Genomic DNA, 19007 nt, shown 5'->3' on the forward strand with positions numbered 1-19007 from the left:
TCATCCCCGTTTTACAGATGGTGAAACTGGGGTTTTAGTATCTTTGTCAAGATCCCAGGGGGAGTACAAGGCAGGGAAGGAATTGGAACCCAAACAGTTCTCTTTAAATATTACAGAGTATTGACCTCCTCTTTTGCCCCCAAAAGTAGGATGTGGTCTGTCTTTCTTCAAAAAGAGAATCTTGGTCATCTTGAGGAAGTGACATTTGAGATTTTTGAAAGATGTCATGCCTTTGAGTATCAGTCCCCCAAAGAGGCTAATGGATGAAAAGAATCTTGTGTTTACATGTAATGTAGTGTATTCCTCTGTTAAAAGACTTATGACATTATATTGTCAGTGTCTAAGAGTCTCTTGACTACAAGCTCCTTAAGGGTAGAGACTGTACCAGTAAGGATGATTTTGGCTACAAATAACATAGTAGCCTCTTAAGAGACTCAGATGAAAAAGCAATTATGTTACTTAACAAAAGCCTATAGGTCCAGCCGTTCAATAATTGAAGGTCAACATTTTCTGTCTCTCCCCTCATGGTTGCAATGTAGCTGCTGTAGCTCCAGACATTGTACTTTTACCAAAAGGCATCTCAAGCAGAGGGCAAGTTAGATGGGGCAAAGGTGTTTCTTCTTATGTGCTTTTCTCTTTTCAAGAAGGAAAATAATTACCAGTAGTCCCTAGACAACTTTCCCTTATGTCGCAAAGAATAAAACTGGGTCACGTGACCACACCTTGCCCATTCATGAAGGGGAATAGGACTGCCTTGATGGGCTTAGTACAGTCATGATTTGTTTTCTGGGATTGGACACATTGCCACTAACACAAAGTCCGGGTTCTGCTACTGGAAACAAGAGGGGACAGTTGTTGTCAGGCAAACAATAGGGAATGTCCCAATGACCATGGCTGTCATTTCATCTCCAGTATCTCACATAGTGAGACACATACCTGACACACACTGAGTGAATAAATGTTTGTCGAATGAATGAGAGACTGTATTAGTCAGCTTGGGCTGCTACGGTTTAGACCATAGCCTGGGTGACTTAACAGAAACCTATTTTCTCACAGTTCTAGAAGGTGGAAGTCCAAGATCAGGGAATTAGCACAATGTCTGGCAAGAAACCTCTGTGTGACGTGCAGATGGCCACCTTCTGGTTGTGTCTTCACATAGGAGAGAGAGAGAAAGAGAGGGACTTATTCTTCTTATAAGTCCACAGTCCTATAGAGTTAGGGTCCCACTCGTATGCCTCATTTAACATTAATTACCTTCTAGAGACTCTATCTCCAGACACAGTTACACTGAAGAATTAGGGCTTCCCTATATGAATTTTGGGAAGACACAAATCAGTTTATAGTAGAGACCAAATGAATAAACAAATGTCCAACGAATGACTGAATGATCCAATGAATGAGTGTTTGTACAACCGAATGAATCAATGAATCAATGAATACGTCAAGATCAAATACATGAAGGGCAGCAGAGGTTTAGTTAGATAATGTTTCAGTGCCAACAGAAGCAAAAGTTTGCAATTTAATGCAGAGCCAAAATAGTGCTGAACTGTGACTTCGGGAAAATCTCCTGGAAACATCCTTTCTCCCTTCAGAAATGTGACTGAATGAATAATATGTGGCATTTCATCACCCTCAACTTATGACATGATGCCCTGCAAATGCACAACCGATCACCGAAAGGACAAAAGCCAATGACCGTGGATGAGCACAGAAGCACCAGGGAAGCAACAGTTGGGATGCTAGCCCACAGCAACATCCGAGGACAGGACGGCAAGCAAGAATGGCCCTCAGCCATCACACCTTGTTCCCTGTCATCACCTGCTCACGCTGAAAGCACCAACCTGGACATTAAGTCAAACCTAATACATTATACCCCCGCCTTGCGAGAACTCAACACAGCGCAAATCTCAATTCTCAGAAAAATGTGGACACACATGAGGCAAAACCTAGACTATTCATCATCAACCAGGAACTCAGTCTTTATTTTTTTCTTTGAAAGGAATGTTTTCCATAAAAGCCGTGACTTTAAAAAAAAAAAAAAAAAAAAAAAAAGCCATTTCTAGCAAAGAAAACATTCTAGTTACCATGGTTTGGATCACGCTGGAGAGTTATTTTTCTCCCTCTGCTTCAGAGAGACAGTTCCATTGGCAAACTAGTCAACCCAATTGTCCTTGGAGCCTTTAACACTCTTCTCTCCCCCTCTACTTTGAAGGATGCCCGTATATATTTCTGTCCACCCGTGTTCCTTTGAGTCGTACATTCAGCAAAATGAGAAAGCTTTCATGGTCAGCCTTGTGGGCTCTGAAGGACACTACAGGTTGTGGTGTTTTAGAGCTTACTCAGTGAGAGAAACCTTCCATGCCTGTGCAAAATCCTTCCACGGAGTAAAATCAACCAAAGTAACAGAGGAACCATGTCAAAAGTCAAAATTAATTCCTCTAACCTGGTCTCGACTATTAAATTGTAGAGCACTTGCCATGCTCTAGTTTCTGTATTGCATTCCACCCACATTACACCACTTCTTAGATCCTCCAGAGCAGAGCATGCAAGGATTGTTGACAAGAAGAGTGTCCTGGGCAGGATGATGTTAAAGAAGCTATCATTATTATGTTGGAGTCGCGGCACGAATCCACTTGACATAGGCAAACTCAACTCCACATGTTCTGGAATGTTCTATGAGAGAGAGAGGAAATCATTGAAATAGGGAGGGAGGTCCTAGCCTGTGCAGCTCTGAGTCAGTATAAGCACAGGTATTCATGAGCTGAAAGACATGAATCTGCTTTTCCTTCCATTGGTTTCTGTTCTTGTGGCCTCTCCTGGTTTTAAGCATCTCTCTGGGGGGTGGGTGGGAAACTCTGATGTCCCATAATTTTCTCTTCATGTCTGATTTTAGAACTTGAATGCCCCTGAGGAACTCAGCTGTAAGAGGACCCAACTGAAGGAAACGGATCGAGGTGATCCCCTTATGATCTCTGGCACTTGCCCTGTTTAGATGCCCTAGACAGGGCTGTGATTGATGAATGGACAGATGGATGAATGGACAGATGGATGGATGGATACACGGATGGATGGATGGGTGGGTGGGTGGATAGATGGATGGAAGGATGAATGCACTGCCCAGGTCTCCCTCCAGGACTGAGAGCTCTGTCCTCACAGCCAAAAGCTGCGAGTGAGTCCTTCTTGAAGACTCACTGGCCTTCAGCTGAAGAGAGATGTCTTGTGTGAGGTTGCATAAGGGGGCAGGGGAACCTCGTAGAATGACTGCTGGGTGCTGGGGTGTCAACCAGTCCTCTCACTCCAGGTCAGTCTGACTCTTTGGACCATCCCAGCTCCAGGGCTGCTGTAGGACTGGCCGAGAACAGCCCTGCGACAGCAGGGAGTGCACCTTCACCCTCCACCCCTGCCCCACCCAGCTGAGCTCTCGCCACAAAGTTCTTCCTCCTAGAGAACTCACCCTGCAACAGGGAAACCCAGATTCTAGCCTCTAGAGAAGAGAAGGGGCTGTTTCCCCTCCCCCAAGCCCTGCAGAATGGAGCATACACTGAGGAAGGAAATCACACCACACTCTCAAGAGGAATTCAATGGGGCTGGACACCATTTGTAGTGAGAATTTCCCTTAAAGTGGAAGAGAAGAGACACTTCCCCATCTGGGAGGGTCTTCCCAGGGGGCTGACCCCTGTGAGCTTGTAGACCAATTATCTGTCACCCCCAGAGCATCTCCAGCCGCTCCCAGCCCTCAGGTGGCCCCTCCCTCCACTGATATGGAAGCTCTGACTCTCAGCCCAACCCTGACCTCCAGGAGGCAGCTGTACATTTTCTGGAGGAATTCTGGCCTGGTCCAGGGAAGAAGTTCAATGCCCCTGCCCCCGCAGGGGGTTGGACTCAGAGATTCTGGGCACAATACCCTGGCACCTGGTCCTGAGGGAAGCAGCCAGGAACCACTCACTGCACCAGGTGCATCTCTCAGCCCAACTCCGCTTCTGGCCAAGAAAAATGAAGGATGCAATTGGAGACAGCGGGCACTCGCCTAAAGGACCAGCCTCCTGCAGAACAAAGACAAAAGGAGCCTGCGGGTGACAGACACTCTTCTCCAAGGCGGCCCACTCACGGCAGGAAAGAGGCACTGACTCTCTGTGTGTCACCGAGCCCACTGACTCTCTGTGTGTCACCGAGAACAACAGCTCCTTCTCCTAGCTTCGCCAACAGTAACTGGATTTCTGCTCTCAGAGAAGGACAATCCTAGTTCTGCTGTGGCCTCGCAAGTCAATACCAGACCCAGCTGAGTTTGTGGATGGTGAGGAGGTGCCTGAGGCCAGGATGGAGAGCAGAGAGGGTGTCCTCACCTCTCTGTGAGCCACGTGCAGCGGGCCCCATCAGGGCTGCTGAGAAAGGAACTCGGAGTCCAGTCCAGCTCTTCCCACAGGAACTGAGCAGCCCCTCCAGCCTCCTCTTCTGTAAGATGCAGCTGATGAGACAATACGGCCTCATGGGCCACAACTAAGAACCTGGGAGTGAGCATCTCCTCAAATTTGGCACCTTTCTGGTTGCGCCCTAGTCCCAGGCAGGTTGTAAAGACAGAAGGAGGAAATTCACACAGAAGTTGTTTGCGGGAGCGTGGTCCAGGGCCAGGCTGCATCCAGATCTCGGGCCTCCCACCCACAGGCTGTGGCCTCGAGGCAGGTACCGAGCCTCAAGGAGCCACACCTTCCTCCTCCATGAAGTGGAGGCAAAAACGAGTCCAGGCGTGTTCTCCGAGGTGCCTGCCGTGGAGCAGACGATGTTAGTTCTCACCAGCAGCCCAGGTAGAAGGATGGCAAGAGGGTGCCTCCCTGGCGTCCACAGATGGACGAGGCTGACCGGAGCGCTTGCCTTGAGATGCTGCTGAGGGACCTGGGGCCAGCCTTTATTACTTTCTGAAGTCCAGAGAGCACCCTTCTGTCTGGGCACTTTGAGGATACAGCAATGGACACACAGGCAGGACCTCTGTCCCCGTGAAATGTAACGTCAAGCGGGGCCCCCAACAAAGTACATGTCAAACTTATTGCAGGAAGTGATCGAGGCCAGGAACTCACAAGAGGGCGATGTCATTGAGAACACCGCCGTCAGCCGGGGACATGCGCCCTGGGCCCAGGATGGGGAGCAAGCCACCGAGGCGTCCTCTGGGCCATCTCTCTCACAGCAAATTCAGGGAAAAGAGCAAAACGAAGATAAAACAGGTTTTATCACTTTCTGTTGCTGCAATAACAACCTACACAAGCATAGTGTCTTACAGCCATGCCAGTGGATTCTTTCACAGTTCTGTGGATCAGGGGTTCAAGGTGCGCTTCCTGGGCTAAGATTCAGGGGTCAGCAGGACCTTATCAGAGGCTCTGGGGAGAAGCCTCTTCTAGGCACATTCGGATGGTTGGCAGGATTCGGTTCCGTGCAGCTGTCAGACCGACGTCCCCGCTTCCCAGTAGCTGTCAGCAGGGAGCTGTTCTAAGCTTCTTGAGGCCACCCACATCCTTGGCTCAGGGGCCCATTTACCTCCTAACCAGCAACTGCAGATGGAGCTTTTCTCACATGGCCTCACTCCCGCTGTCTTTAACGCATCTTTACCGCTGCGCCAGGGAAAGCATCTCTGCTTTAAAGGGATGGTGAAATTAGGGTACATTTACCTGGATAAGCCAGGATAATCTCCCATCTCGAGGCCTGTCACCCGAGTCCATCTGTAAACCCACGTGTTCACAGGTTCCCAGGATTGGGGTGTGGACCTCTTGGGGGGAGGGGCACCTTATTTTGCTGACCACACACATAGAAAAGTGTATTTAGTGTATCAGTGATTATCGTGCTGATACACTAAATACAGCAGGTTCAGCTATTTATTTCACTACTTTTATGTGCATTAAGTGCCCACAGTGTTAGCACTGGCAGATGCTGCACAGAGTCGTGAACCAGTTGATAGTGTCCCTGCCTTCACAGAGTTGACAGGTGGTTAACAGTGGTTCCCAACGTGTGGTCCTTGGACAGCCTCATCAGCATCACCTGGGAACTCGGTCCAATGTCTTGGATCCCATCCCAGACCTACTGAGTCAGAAACTGAGCAGGGCAGCTTGTGGATTAATAACCTTTCCAGGTGATTCTGACACCTGCTAAAACGTGAGAATCACTGGTCTAGAAAGTCGCTGTTTCAGGGCTGGCAAACATTTCTAGTCTAACATGCTTACACGTAGCATCTGCGCCAACGCCTGCTCCAGCCGAAGGAAATGAGTTCCCCAGGCTCCAGAGGGATAAGGTAACTTGATTAGGCTTTCAGAGAACAAGGTGCCCGCCTCCCAACCATCCTACTTTCTTTTTTTCTGATGCTTAATTCATCACATAGCCTCTGGAAACTAATATGCCTCCTCGGGAATTCCAGAAAGAGAGAATGCTCGACACACAAATGCTCAAGCATTCTGCTTTCTACAAAAGAGGTGTCATCATTAGCAATGAATACATGAACCGAGTTAGAATGAGTCAGTCACCAGAGAACTAGGCATCTCTAGATGAGCTAACAATGTTCACAGCAGATCTGAAATACTGACTGATAGACCCGCCGTGTCAGATGCAATAATGTCCCCAGAGAAGTCCACATCCTAGTCCCTAGACCCTCTGAATGTGTCACTTTCCATGGCCAAAGGGACTTGGCAGTCATGGTTGGTGATGGGTCTAGAGTTAGGAAGTGACCCTAGATTATGCTGAAGGACCCAGTGTAATCACAGGGGTCCTTGTTTGGAGGAAGTATCAGAGTCAGTGTTATAAAAGGAGATGTGCAACAGAATGAGAGGTCAGAGGCTGAGAGAGATTTAAAGATGCTCCGCTGATGGCTTCGAACCTGGAGGAAGAGGCCATGAGCCAAGAGATGCAGGCGGCCTCTAAACGCTGGAACTGGCAAGGAAAGAGTCCCTCCTGTCTCCTCCAGAAAGAAAGCAGCCCTGCTGACCCATTTTGGATTTCTGACCTCCAGAGATGGGGGAGAACATATTTCTGCCATTTTCAGCTGCTAAATTTGTGGTCATTTGTTAGAGCAGCAACAGGAAACTAACAGAGACTGTGATAGAGAGACGTCGGGGATAATGTGCGGTTTCGATCCCCACGCCTGTATCAGTGCAGGCATCACTAATCCGCCCCAGAACTCTCTTTCCAAGTTGATGAAGCCTTGAGATTCTTCCCCGCCCAGCTCTCCAGGAAGCCAACACGTATTGACCCAAACTGAAATGCAAGAGCAGGTCAGCTTCTGGCTTGTAAATGGCAGTGGCTCATTTAAACAGAAAAGGAATCATCTAGATGACATTGGGTGGCTCACAGCCCCTCTAGGAAGGTCAGAACGGTGAGCTTAAAGGCCACACAACAGGAAAGATGCCTGAATTATGCTTGTGGGCAGCAAGCCCACCGTCACTGTCACACACCGAGGCTCTGGTATGTCCTATGGCGTAACACCTGGGACACCCACTGCCATCTTTGAGTGCTGGGTGCTCCTCTCCCACTGTCATGAGCGTGCAGGCCACCCAGGGCTGGCTCCCCCCAGCACTGCTTCTCCATCAACATCTGACAATGGCCAGGCCTCTCTCCTTGCTAGTCAATGGTCGGCGGACAAGCTGCATCGCCACGACCCAGACTTACGGGACCAGAATCTGAGTTTTGCAGAGATCCTTGGGTGATTCAGATACACAGCGAAGGTTGAGAAACTCTGGCATGAGACCGTGCCACCCGAGTACCAGCCAGCTCAGTGGGGCAGACCCCGCCCCCATAACATCCCCAGGGTTCCCAGGCCCCCAGCACCACCCCACTCAGAACACAGGACACAGTGTTGAACAGGCAAAGGAAACAAGACGTGAGGGAAGTTAAGGGTTCTCAGGTTTGTGGTTGAAGAAAAGAACACAATTATAAAGTGTGAAGACTGATTTAAAAAAAAAAAAAAAAACAAAAAACAGGAACTAAAGAGAATATGTGTGCACACCATGGAGGATTTTTTATTCGTTACATGCCATCCTTCAACCCGACGTGGTAGCGTCTAAAAGAACTGGGAGCAGCATGGACCGTTTTTCTTCTATACTGAGAAAACTGCCTTTTCTCATTAATTTGACTCGGTTGCTAAAATGTGTCAATCAACCATAGGAAAATGGACTTGGAAAAGTAACATTTTACCTGAAGTTTCCCAAAGAGGTTCCAGCAGAGAGCAAGGAAAGAATGTTCTTTAAACACACACACCCCTTGTGTACCTTGACCTGTTCCTGACACTGAAATGCTCAGAAAACAAAATAACTCACTCTCTAGTCATAAGATCCTGAAAGTCAAGAGATTAAAAAGAAGAGATTTGTGGCTTCATTGTTTGGAATGTTCCTATAACTTTTGCACTGAATTTTAAAAGAGGGAAAATTATCATTGTTGAGTTTTCTTCGTTGTTTTTTGTTTTGCTTCTTGAAGTACAGTTGACTTACAATATTTAGGTTCAGGTGTACAGAAAAGTGATTCAGTGATACTTTTTTCAGATTATTTTCCCTAAGAGGTTATTACAAGATATTGAATATAATTCCCTGTGCCATAGAATAAATCCTTGTTGCTTGTCTACCTTACGTCTGTATTTTATGTATGTATCTGTTCATTGCACACTCCTAATTTCTCCCTTCCCCTTCTCTTTCCCTTCACCCTTGGGTAACCATAAGTTTGTTTTCTATGTCTGTCGCCTGTTTGGTATGCAGATGCATTTGTATTATTTTTCAGATTCCACATATAGGTGATATATCATATTTGTCTATGACTGACTTCACTTAGTATAATAGTTTCTAGGTCCACCCATGTTGCTGCAAGTGGCAATATTTCATGCTTTTTTTATGTCTAAAATTCCCTTGTGTATATTAAACACATTTTCTTAAGCCAATCATCCGTGTTGGGTTGTCTCCTTGTCTTGGCTATTGTCAGTAGTGCTGCTGTGAACATCGGGGTACATGTATCTTTTCAAAGTAGAGTTTTCATCTTTTCCAGATATATGCCCAGGAGGGGAAGGGCTGGAACACATAATAGCTCTATTTTTAGTTTTTCAAGGAGCCGCCATACTGTTTTCCATAGTGGCTACACCGACTTACATTCCCACCCACAGCTGTTGGTTTTGTTTGTTTGTTTGTGTTTGTTTTTGAAGTTGCAGCCATCCTGTGGCCAACAGGTGGCATACACGAGAGGACCATCAAAAGGATTGTACAGACAGTGGCCCTGAAACGACCGAGCCTCCAAACAGCACAGCCACCCCATACCTCCAGATGCCACGGCACGTGAGAACAAGAAACAGCCAAGGGCCTGTCTCAGACAGGGGGCCGTGACATTCCCATGTACACGAGCACTAGGATACATGCATTCTGACCCCAATGCTTCCCTCTGCCTCCTTCTACCCACTCCTGCCGATAGCTTCTGAAACACCACGGTCTTTGTTTAGAAAGATCTCAAGACCCGGAAATGCATCAGGACAGCAGGCACCCGTCTGCCCCAAGCACTCTGAAACACACATGACTTTGCTTGGTTTTTGCTTAAGAAAATGAGCACCAAGATGTCTCTAATTCTGGCTACCCCTTTAGAAAGGCAGTCAGGTCCCCAGATACCAAGGTAGAATTTCTTTCTTTTTTTTTTCTTCTTTTTTCTTTTCTTTTTTTTTTTTTTTTTTTTTTTTTTGGTCTTTTTGCCTTTTCTAGGGCCGCACCCGCGGCATATGGAGGTTCCCAGGCTGGGCGTCGAATCAGAGCTGCAGCCGCTAGCCTATACCACAGCCACAGCAACACCAGATCCGAGCTGCGTCTGCAACCTACACCACACCTCACGGCAACGCTGGATCCTTAACCAACTGAGCAAGGCCAGGGATCGAACCCACAACCTCATGGTTCCTAGTCAGATTTGTTAACAACTGAGCCATGACAGGAGCTCTAGAATTTATTTATTTCTATCCAGGTAAGATGACTTCCTTCCCTCCCCCAACACACTTTTTTTTTTTTTTTTTTTTTTTGTCTTTTTAGGGCTGCACCTGCAGCATATGGAGGTTCCCAGGCTAGGGGTCTAATCAGAGTTGTAGACACTGGCCTACACCACAGTCACAGCAATGCCAGATCCAAGCCACACCTGCGACCTACACCACAGTTTACCGCAAAGCCGGATCCTTAACCTACTGAGCGAGGCCAGGGATCAAACCTGCGTCCTCATGGATGCTGGTCAGGTTTGTTTCCGCTGCGCCACGACAGGAACTCCGCCCTCTTATATTTTCCATCCGGGTCAGCAGGACTTCCTTCCCTCCCACTGCCTGTGCCTCCCAGTAAGGAAGGGAGAGCTGGCTGCAGAGAGCACACAGAGGAAGAGCCTGAAAATGCATCGCAGGGAGCAGCACTAAATCCATCATCGGTTTCACAAAGGCCTCACCTCGAGACAGCGGGGGCCCCTTCTGAACTCCTCTGGTACCAACCCGAGAACGCAGGACCGGAACACACAGTGACATTTCAAGTCTGGGCTCCCTTTGCATGTTCACCCACGGCATCCAGTCAGCAAATATTTACTGAGTGCCAGACACTTCTTCCTAGAATTAGGGACACAACAAATCCTTAGGGCTCCTTCGATCACTCCCCCTTATAATACATCAGCAGGACAAGCACTAAAAATGGAAAAATATGGGAAAGATCAGCCTGATCCCTGTGCAAGGGCTACATGCAAATCCTGGAATCACCCCATATTTTATTCTGTCTTACCCCAGCTCTGGCTCTTGGCTTCCCCACGAACTCATGCCAACAGAGGGTCCGTGCTTGCCAACTGTATGAGAACTTGTACCTCCTACTCCTGGGCCTTACATGCCACCTGCTGGGGCTTCAGACCAGGGTAACAAGTGGGAAGTGACCATCTTCCAGACTCACGGTAAGAAATGAAACATTTAAAACATCTCTAGATCCCTGGCCCTGGAACTTCCATGTGCCACAGGCACAGCCAAAAAGGAAACAAATATTTAAAAAATAAAATAAAAAAACATTTCTGCTTGAGAACACATCCATGAAATCATGTCATCCCCATAACAAGCCCATGAATGAGGCACTATAATTATACCCATTTTACAGATGAGGAAACCGAGGCTAGGGGGAGCTGTCATAACCAAAGTTACCAGCTAAGCTGTGGCCAAGCTGATTCCCAAAACCAGAAAAAGCAACACCCCAGTCTGCCCTCCGCCTCCCAGAGCATCCTTCCATTTCCTTTAAGTCCCAACAGGACTTCATCTGGGAGTCACTTCACCAGTAGTCACTGCCCTCTTTGATGCTCCTAAAATCCCCATCTAGTGGATACAAGGAGAAGAGCATGAGAAGAGTTCATTGCCAGTTTTCCTTACTGCAGTGACTGTGGACTGGTCTGACAGCCGGCATCTTCAGGGAACAGAATCACATTTTCCTCCAAGGATTCACCCTCTTCTCTCCTCTCTGTGCCTGGGATTCAAGTCTACGGAACTCCTCCCCTGGCACATACTCCTCCTGCACAGGGCTCAGTGCCCCCACCCTTCAGCCGGTGGGCACATATTGGGCTCATATGCAATGCATGCTGCTGCCTGACCTTGGCATCACCTTGGACCCGACAGGTGTTTGTCAAATGAGAAGAAGAACCTGGAAGTTTAGTGAGAATACAGCCAGCCTTGTTTATTTCCTTCATGCACAGCATGCCTCAGTGAGAAAGGAAGCCTATTAATTCAGTATCCCTGAAGAATTTCAATTACAAAATTAGCACACACTATACAATGAGAGAACTCTTTTGAGTATCTGATAATGAAAGCACCTCAAATGAAAATGCAATTAGAAGCTGCCAGGAAAAACAGAAAAAGAAAAAGAAGAAGGAGGAAATGAAGAAGCTGTCAGCACTGCAAATCCTTGATCAAGGATTCGAGGCTACTGGCTAGTTCATCATCTGCAGGAAGAAATGGCATGGAGAGGCTGCCGCTTCCGTTTTGTTTGTTTGTCTTGTTTGTTTGTCCTCTTTTTTTTTTTTTTCTTTCTTTCTTTAGGACCACACCTGCAGCATATGAAAGTTCCCAGACTAGGGGTCCCATCAGAGCTGCAGCTGCTGGCTTACACCACAGCCACAGCAGATCCTTCACCCCCTGGGCGAGGCCAGGGATCAAACCCACATCCTCAGGGATACTAGTCAGGTTCTTAACCCACTGAGCCGTAACAGGAACTCCCCTACCTCTGGTTTAATGCAATGTTGGTGACAAATCTGAGTCACAAAAAGGTCTCCTCTCTTTTTCTCTGTCTCTCAGTATCACTCCCCTCTGACTCTCCACCTTCATTATGAAGTCAAGCAAACCAAGACGTGGGAGAAAAGAAATGATTTGGATCCGCAGACACACGAAGGACTCTCTTCTCCCCTAGGGACCCTGATTACAGACTCGAGATGGGGAGTCGAGCCTCCACTTTCACATTCCGTAGGTCTTTGTCACCCTCGGGACATTGATCTTCATCAGCTGCAAAGGTCGGATGGGCCGTCAAACGCTCTTAAGCAAGAGAGAAAAACAAATTGGAGGGGTGGGGTGTCCAGACCCATGTGACTGAAAAGTTAAGGAATGTAAGGTTCACACACGGTGAGACCAAACACGCAAAGGCTCCGTGGATCTCTCCTTTCCATTCTCTGTCCATGTTTTCCTGTTGACCTCCTTCTCAGGCAGACCCTCTTCCTCCCATCACTTAACTTCCACAGGGACCAGCTGGACAAGACCTCCAGCCCCCACCCCCAGTTTTGACTCTCGAATGGGCACCTGACCCCTCACTATGGCACCTCTAGACTGGTGCCATCAGACAGAACATCCTGTGATAACAGAGGTGTTCTATGTCTGTGCCATCCCATACAAGCGCCACTGGCCACTGAGCACTCGAAATGCAGCAAATGCAGCTGAGGATGTAAATTTTAAACTGTATTTAATATCAATTCATTTACATGAAAACAGCCATGGTGGCTGTTGGCCACCATATTGGACAAAGCATCTCTAAGACGTTGGCACAGGTCGCGTGCCTGGGTTACTGCCAGGCTGGCTCTAACCACAGGGAGTGTGCAAAAGAGAAGAAGACAGAGGTGCCGACACTGGGAGGAGGGGGACTGGCTGCTGGGGCGGCTGAGACAATGGAGGGTTTCAGACAGAGAGAGGGGCCATTCACAGGGAACAAAGCACAGGAAGGGGACCAGATCTGGGGAAGCAGGATGCAAATTCAGTACCAGACATGCAAATGTGAGCCACCCACTGGGAGATGTCAGAGAAATGGTCTGGCACTATGTTCACATGTAAGAGGCCACAGCATATAGCTGGACAGCAGGGTGGTGGTGGGTGAGATGATGTGGGGAGAAAAGCCAGAGTGTTCAGAAGCCCGACTCCGGCTCGCAGTGAGGAGCCTCGGTATTTAGTCTTGCTGTGGAGGAAAAGGAGCCTGAAAAGCAAGGCAAGCAGCTGCTGGAACAGGAGAGAAACCCGGAGAGCAGGGTGCAATCAAAGCCAAGAGGAGAGAAGGATCTAGAAGGAAGGAGTGGTCATCGGTGCCAGACGCTGCTGAGTCAACTCAGACAAGGGTTTCAGTGACAAGGAGGTCACCAGTGCCCTTGGCAAAACCTGTTTCCACAGAGCGACCGAGGCAGAAGCCAAGAGTGAATGGATTGAGGAATAAGACAGAAAAGATTGGAGGAAGCAGGTATCCACAATTCTTTCAAGAATCTCAGCTATGAGGGGAGGGAGGGAGCTGAGAAGGGGCTGCAAGAATAGAGGAAATGGGCAAGACATGGAAGCAACCTCAGTGCCCATCAACAGAGGAATGGATAGAGAAGAATAGATATACATGCACATATATACATATATATATACACATATGCATACAATGGAATACTACTCAGCCATAAAAAAGAATGAATACTACTCAGCCATAAAAAAGAATGAAAGATGCCATTTGCAGCAACATAGATGGACCTAGAGATTATCATACTAAGTGAAGTAAGCCAAAGACAAACATCATGTGATATCACTAAAAATATGACACAAATGAACCTATCTACCAAACAGAAACCAACTCACAGACATGCAAAAATAAAGTTATGATTAAACAGCAAGGTCCTACTGTATAGCACAGGGAACTACATTTGATATCCTATAATGAACCATCATGGAAAAGAATATGAAAAAGAATATATATAGTATGTATATTATATGTAATGTATAACTGAATCACTTTGCTGTGCAACAGAAATAAAATCAACATACTTTAATAAAAATAAATGAAATAAAATAATTAAGTTATAATTTTAAAAAGAAAGAAAGAATGCAAACTTGTGGTTACCAAAAGGGAAAGTAAGGAGAGGGATAAGTTAGGAGTTTGGGCTTCTAGTTTTCAAACATTTATTGATATGGTTCGGATAAAAATCAGAGATGACTAAGTATGGTCCTGTTTCAGGGACTGAGTTCAGCTCAATGAACAGAAAACCCCACGTTACAAGAGCTGAATAAAGGGTTCCTTTCCTTGCACATAACTAGAAACATGGAGGCAAGCAGTTCAGGGTTTGTCTCCTTCTCTGTAGACTCATCAGGGATTCAGGCCCCTCCAGGCTTGGGCTGCCTCATTCATAGGCTCTAGCCCTGTCCTCAGACATACAAAATGGAGCACAGAGCTCCAGCCTTCATGTCATCATTCCAGGCAGAAAGAGGGGGAAACAGTCAAGAGCAAAAGAATTGGTGTGCTGGTTGAGTCTGCTAGTTGGTTAGTTTAGTTTAGTCACCTCCCAGGAGTTCCCATTGTGGCGCAGTGGTTAACGAATCCGACTAGAAACCATGAGGTTTCCAGTTCAATCCCTGGCCTTTCTCAGTGGGTTAAGGATCCAGTGTTGCCTTGAACTGTGGTGTAGGTCACAGACGAGGCTTGGATCTGGCATTGCTGTGGCTCTGGTGTACGCCGGCGGCTACAGCTCCGATGAGACCCCTAGCCTGGGAACCTCCATATGCCACGGGAGTAGCCCTAGAAGAGGCAAAAAGACAAAAAATAAAGTAAAATAAAAAGTTTAGTCACCTCCCTGGAGGTCCCACCCACCTTCCTTAACACCCCGTGGGCCACTCTTGGGTCAGGCTGTCTGCAAGGGAGCCTGGGAAATGAGTGTTTTCGCTGGGCCTGCTGCTGCCCCCAGTAAATCAGGAGCCCATTAGTGAGGCAGAGGGGAGAATAGGTACTGGATGGCAATCCCTCTTTACTGGAGTAATAATCAAGCGAGGGAAGGAGCATCCCAGAGACGCCTGGCACACAGTAGGACTTTTCTGTGCCTCAGGTTGGGTGCTCTCTCCCCCCAAGCTGAACTTGCAACAAGGACTTAGGAACAGGTACTATTTGGGAGATGAGGCCGAGAAACAGGCATTCGGGAGAAGGAAGAATGAGATTAAGGAGGAAACGCCAATAAAGAGACTCACAGACACAGAAAACAAACTTATGGTTCCAGAGGGGAAAGGGCTGGGGAGGGATGCATTAGGAGTTTGGGATTAGCAGATACAAACCACTATATATAAAATAGGTAAACCTGGCCCTACTGTGTATTGCACAGAAAACTATATTCAATATCCTATAATAAACCACAAAGGAAAAGAATATAGGAGTTCCCGCTGTGGTTCAGCGGGTTAAGGACCCGACGTCCTCTCTGTGAGGATGCAGGTTCGGTCCCTGGTCTTGCTCGGTGGGTTAAGGATCCAGGATGGCTGTAACTGCAGCCATGGATACAGTGTTGCTGTGACTGGGGTGTAGGCCATCAGCTGCAGCTCCAACTTGACCCCTGGCCTGGGAACTTCCATATGCCGCAGATGCAGCCAAAAAAAGAAAAATAATAATAGTAATAATAATAATAATAATAATGATAAAATAGAAAAACAAGGTCCTATGGTATAGCAGAGGAAATGGTATTTAATATCCAATAATAAAGCAAATGGAAAAGAATACGAAAAAGAATATGTGTGTGTATATGAAATCACTGAATCATTTTGCTGTACCCCAGAAACTAACACAACATTCTAAACTAACCCCACTTCAACAAAGAAATAAAGAAAAATAAAAGACATGTTTTATCAAAGTTGCTGCTGGGGGTGTTGAGGACTCCATGTCAGCGGACATCTGGGCTGCACACAAGGCGCCCCCTGGCGTCCACCTGCAGGGCAGGAGGCTGGAGAAGGTACCACTGGCTCCCGCTGGCTCTCATTAGCGGAGGGTTGCCCCAAGTGGAGTCACTCCCAGTCACTTCCCAGCTGAGCCTGATCCAGCTGGGAGGGCCACCACCCACCCCCACATCAGAGAAGATCCGAACGTGGGCGGAGCCCTCGAACTGGAAAGGGACCGCTGGGATTTGAAACCCAACTGTCCAGCGAGAGGCGGCTGAAATCAGAAATGGGCCGAGGAGAGACGCAGAGATACAGGCACCAGACGAATCTCCTCTGCAGAAACAATTAGGCTCAATGATAACTCTGAGCACTGGCTCTCATATGACCTCTGGCCAGTGCTGTCCCCTTCAGCCCCCAATGGCAAGTAACTTCCGACTACGTAACATTCTGCGTGTCAGGAGAGAAAGGAAGGCGTGCTCATCTCTGTGGGTTTTAGAGGGAAGAGGACAGAGTGGTTGAAAGGCAAGTAAACTAATACATGAATTTTAAGGAAAGTGGCAAAAAAAAAAAGTCATCGACGTTTGAACTGGGAGCCTTGAGGAACAAGAGGAATACGTCAGGCACAAAACTCCGGAAGAGCTTTTCGGACAGAGAGAACCCCCTCTTAGGAGGAGAATCTTCTTGTTACAACGTAGTATAGCAAATTCAAAACAGGCACCAGCACCAACAACATATCAAAACACAGAGACTGTTCGCATCTTGAAACTGCGGTTCACACGGCCAGTTCATTTACAGAAGGAGATGCAATTAAGAAGTAAAGCTGTCTCTGCACTGCTGCCTCAAAAAGGTGGAGCGTTTAGAAGAGATGAAATCAACACTCATTAGCGATGAGGGTACCTCTGAGGATGCAGGTTTGAAGCGCCAGACGTCATCTGCTCTCACTCAAGGATGCACATAACCAGAGGGTGGAAGCAGAGAAAGAGGGGCCAAGCACAGAGCAGGAAAAAGACCGAGTAGCCTTAGCTTTACAGGTAAGACAAGTGCCCCCGAAACCACAGGGCTGGGCAGTATAGACACACGTCCAGATGTGACCTGAGGATGAGGAAGAGAAGCCCCCCAAAGGATGAGGACTGTGTTTCCCCAACCTGGCACATGAGTGGTTTAGCATCAGAAATTAAGTTGCTTGGCTGAAAAGAAATAGAAGTATTTTGCATGCCCCTCAGTTCACAGACTGAGATCCACACGCAGGTGCATTTTTTATTTAAGTAGAAACTGCCAAACGATGAGGCCAAATCCAAACACTAGAAACGTAGGAGCGTCTTCTTCCAACCCTCGCTCTGATTTTACAATCTTTTTCATTCTTATCTATCTGGAGTCTCATTTTGATTTGCCTTTCCCTGACTTCCCAGCTGAAACTCCTTTCCTATGTTTATTAGTCATCTGCACTTCCTCGCCAGGGATTTTCTACTCAGATCTTTGGCTCAGTTTCCCGAGAGGTAAATCACCTTTTTCTGATTAACGGGAAAGCATTCTTTGTATGAGGGATGGTAACCATTGCTTATGACAAAGTGTTTTTCTTCCTGTTTGTCTTCTGACGTTGTCTATGGTGCTTCTTTCCCTACTAAACTTTCTGGCTGCACATCTTGTTAAGAAGACCTCTCCACCCTCAAAGTTTTATAAATACTTTAAATTTTCTTCTATTCCATATGCGTATTTCCTCTAATACGCACGCACAGTCACACTCACACACATAGTTAGATGATCGTTAGAGGCATCATTAATCCACCTGGAATTTACATGCAGGGGGTGGTGGGAGGCAGCAACGAGACTCAGTGTGTCGAGAGTTTACCTGAGCTTCCTGGCACGGCATCACATCTGACACGAAGTAAGTTTTTTTTATTTATTTATTTTTTTTTAACTGTACCCGCAGAACGTGGCAGTTCCTGGGTCATGGATCAAACCTGCACCACGGCAGTGACAACGCCGGGTCCTTAATCCACTGCACCGCCAGGGAACTCCTGATGAAGTATTAAAGTCAACTGCTAAATTCTGCCGTTTACATTTTCCAGCTCAAATGGCATCTCCCTCCTCCCTGTTACTTAAGAAGGAAGTGGAGGGGTCCCCTGGCCTGTCCCTTTCCCACAGAACCATGTCCCATTGAGGCAGGAGGCAGGTGGGCTCCGGGACAAACACTTACAGCCAGCCACCTGTCTATACTTCAAGACAGAAATGACAGCAGGCCCAAGGCAAATATCTGGTACTTGTCTTCTGTGAACTCGTTAAACAGCGGTGATGAGAGAGTCAAGAGGGGCTGAGCCCTGCTTGGGCAGAGGACCAAGAGAGCACGTGCTCGCCATCCCCAGGGTCAGGGAGACCCCTCTGGGTCAGAAAGGGAGGGGGCGCCAGGCCATCGGAGGTCAGGACAGCCTTCCCGCCATGCTCTGCTTAGGAATCCATCTCGGCCAAAAGACGCTCACACAGAACAGGGAGGGCCCTGGGTCTGGTCGGGTGGGAAAGAGAAACCAAGATAACTGGCCAAAGGGAGACAAAGACGCAGAAGAACTGTCCTATGGAAGTGGTTTAAATCTCTTCTGGTGTGCTCTCCATTGCCAGGGGGCAGGGGGTCCTGAACCCTCACTTCTCCTTCGGGTGTGCAATTCCGCTTTGCTTCTGCCTTATATAAACAGACTGTTCTCTGTAGGTTCTCCCACTGTTACACTGTTTCTAACAGTAAACTATCTACCTGCTTGTACAGTCTTTGCCTCCTTGAAACATTCTTGCTTTCAACAGGGGGGCAAGAATCAGGGCAATTCTGCTTTTAGCCTCCAGCTGGTCTACTGGCTACGACTCCTGGTTTTCACCCAGGCTGCCCAGGTCC

Source organism: Sus scrofa, chromosome 17, assembly GCF_000003025.6.
Source record: "Sus scrofa isolate TJ Tabasco breed Duroc chromosome 17, Sscrofa11.1, whole genome shotgun sequence".
In the NCBI taxonomy this organism is placed as follows: domain Eukaryota; kingdom Metazoa; phylum Chordata; class Mammalia; order Artiodactyla; family Suidae; genus Sus; species Sus scrofa.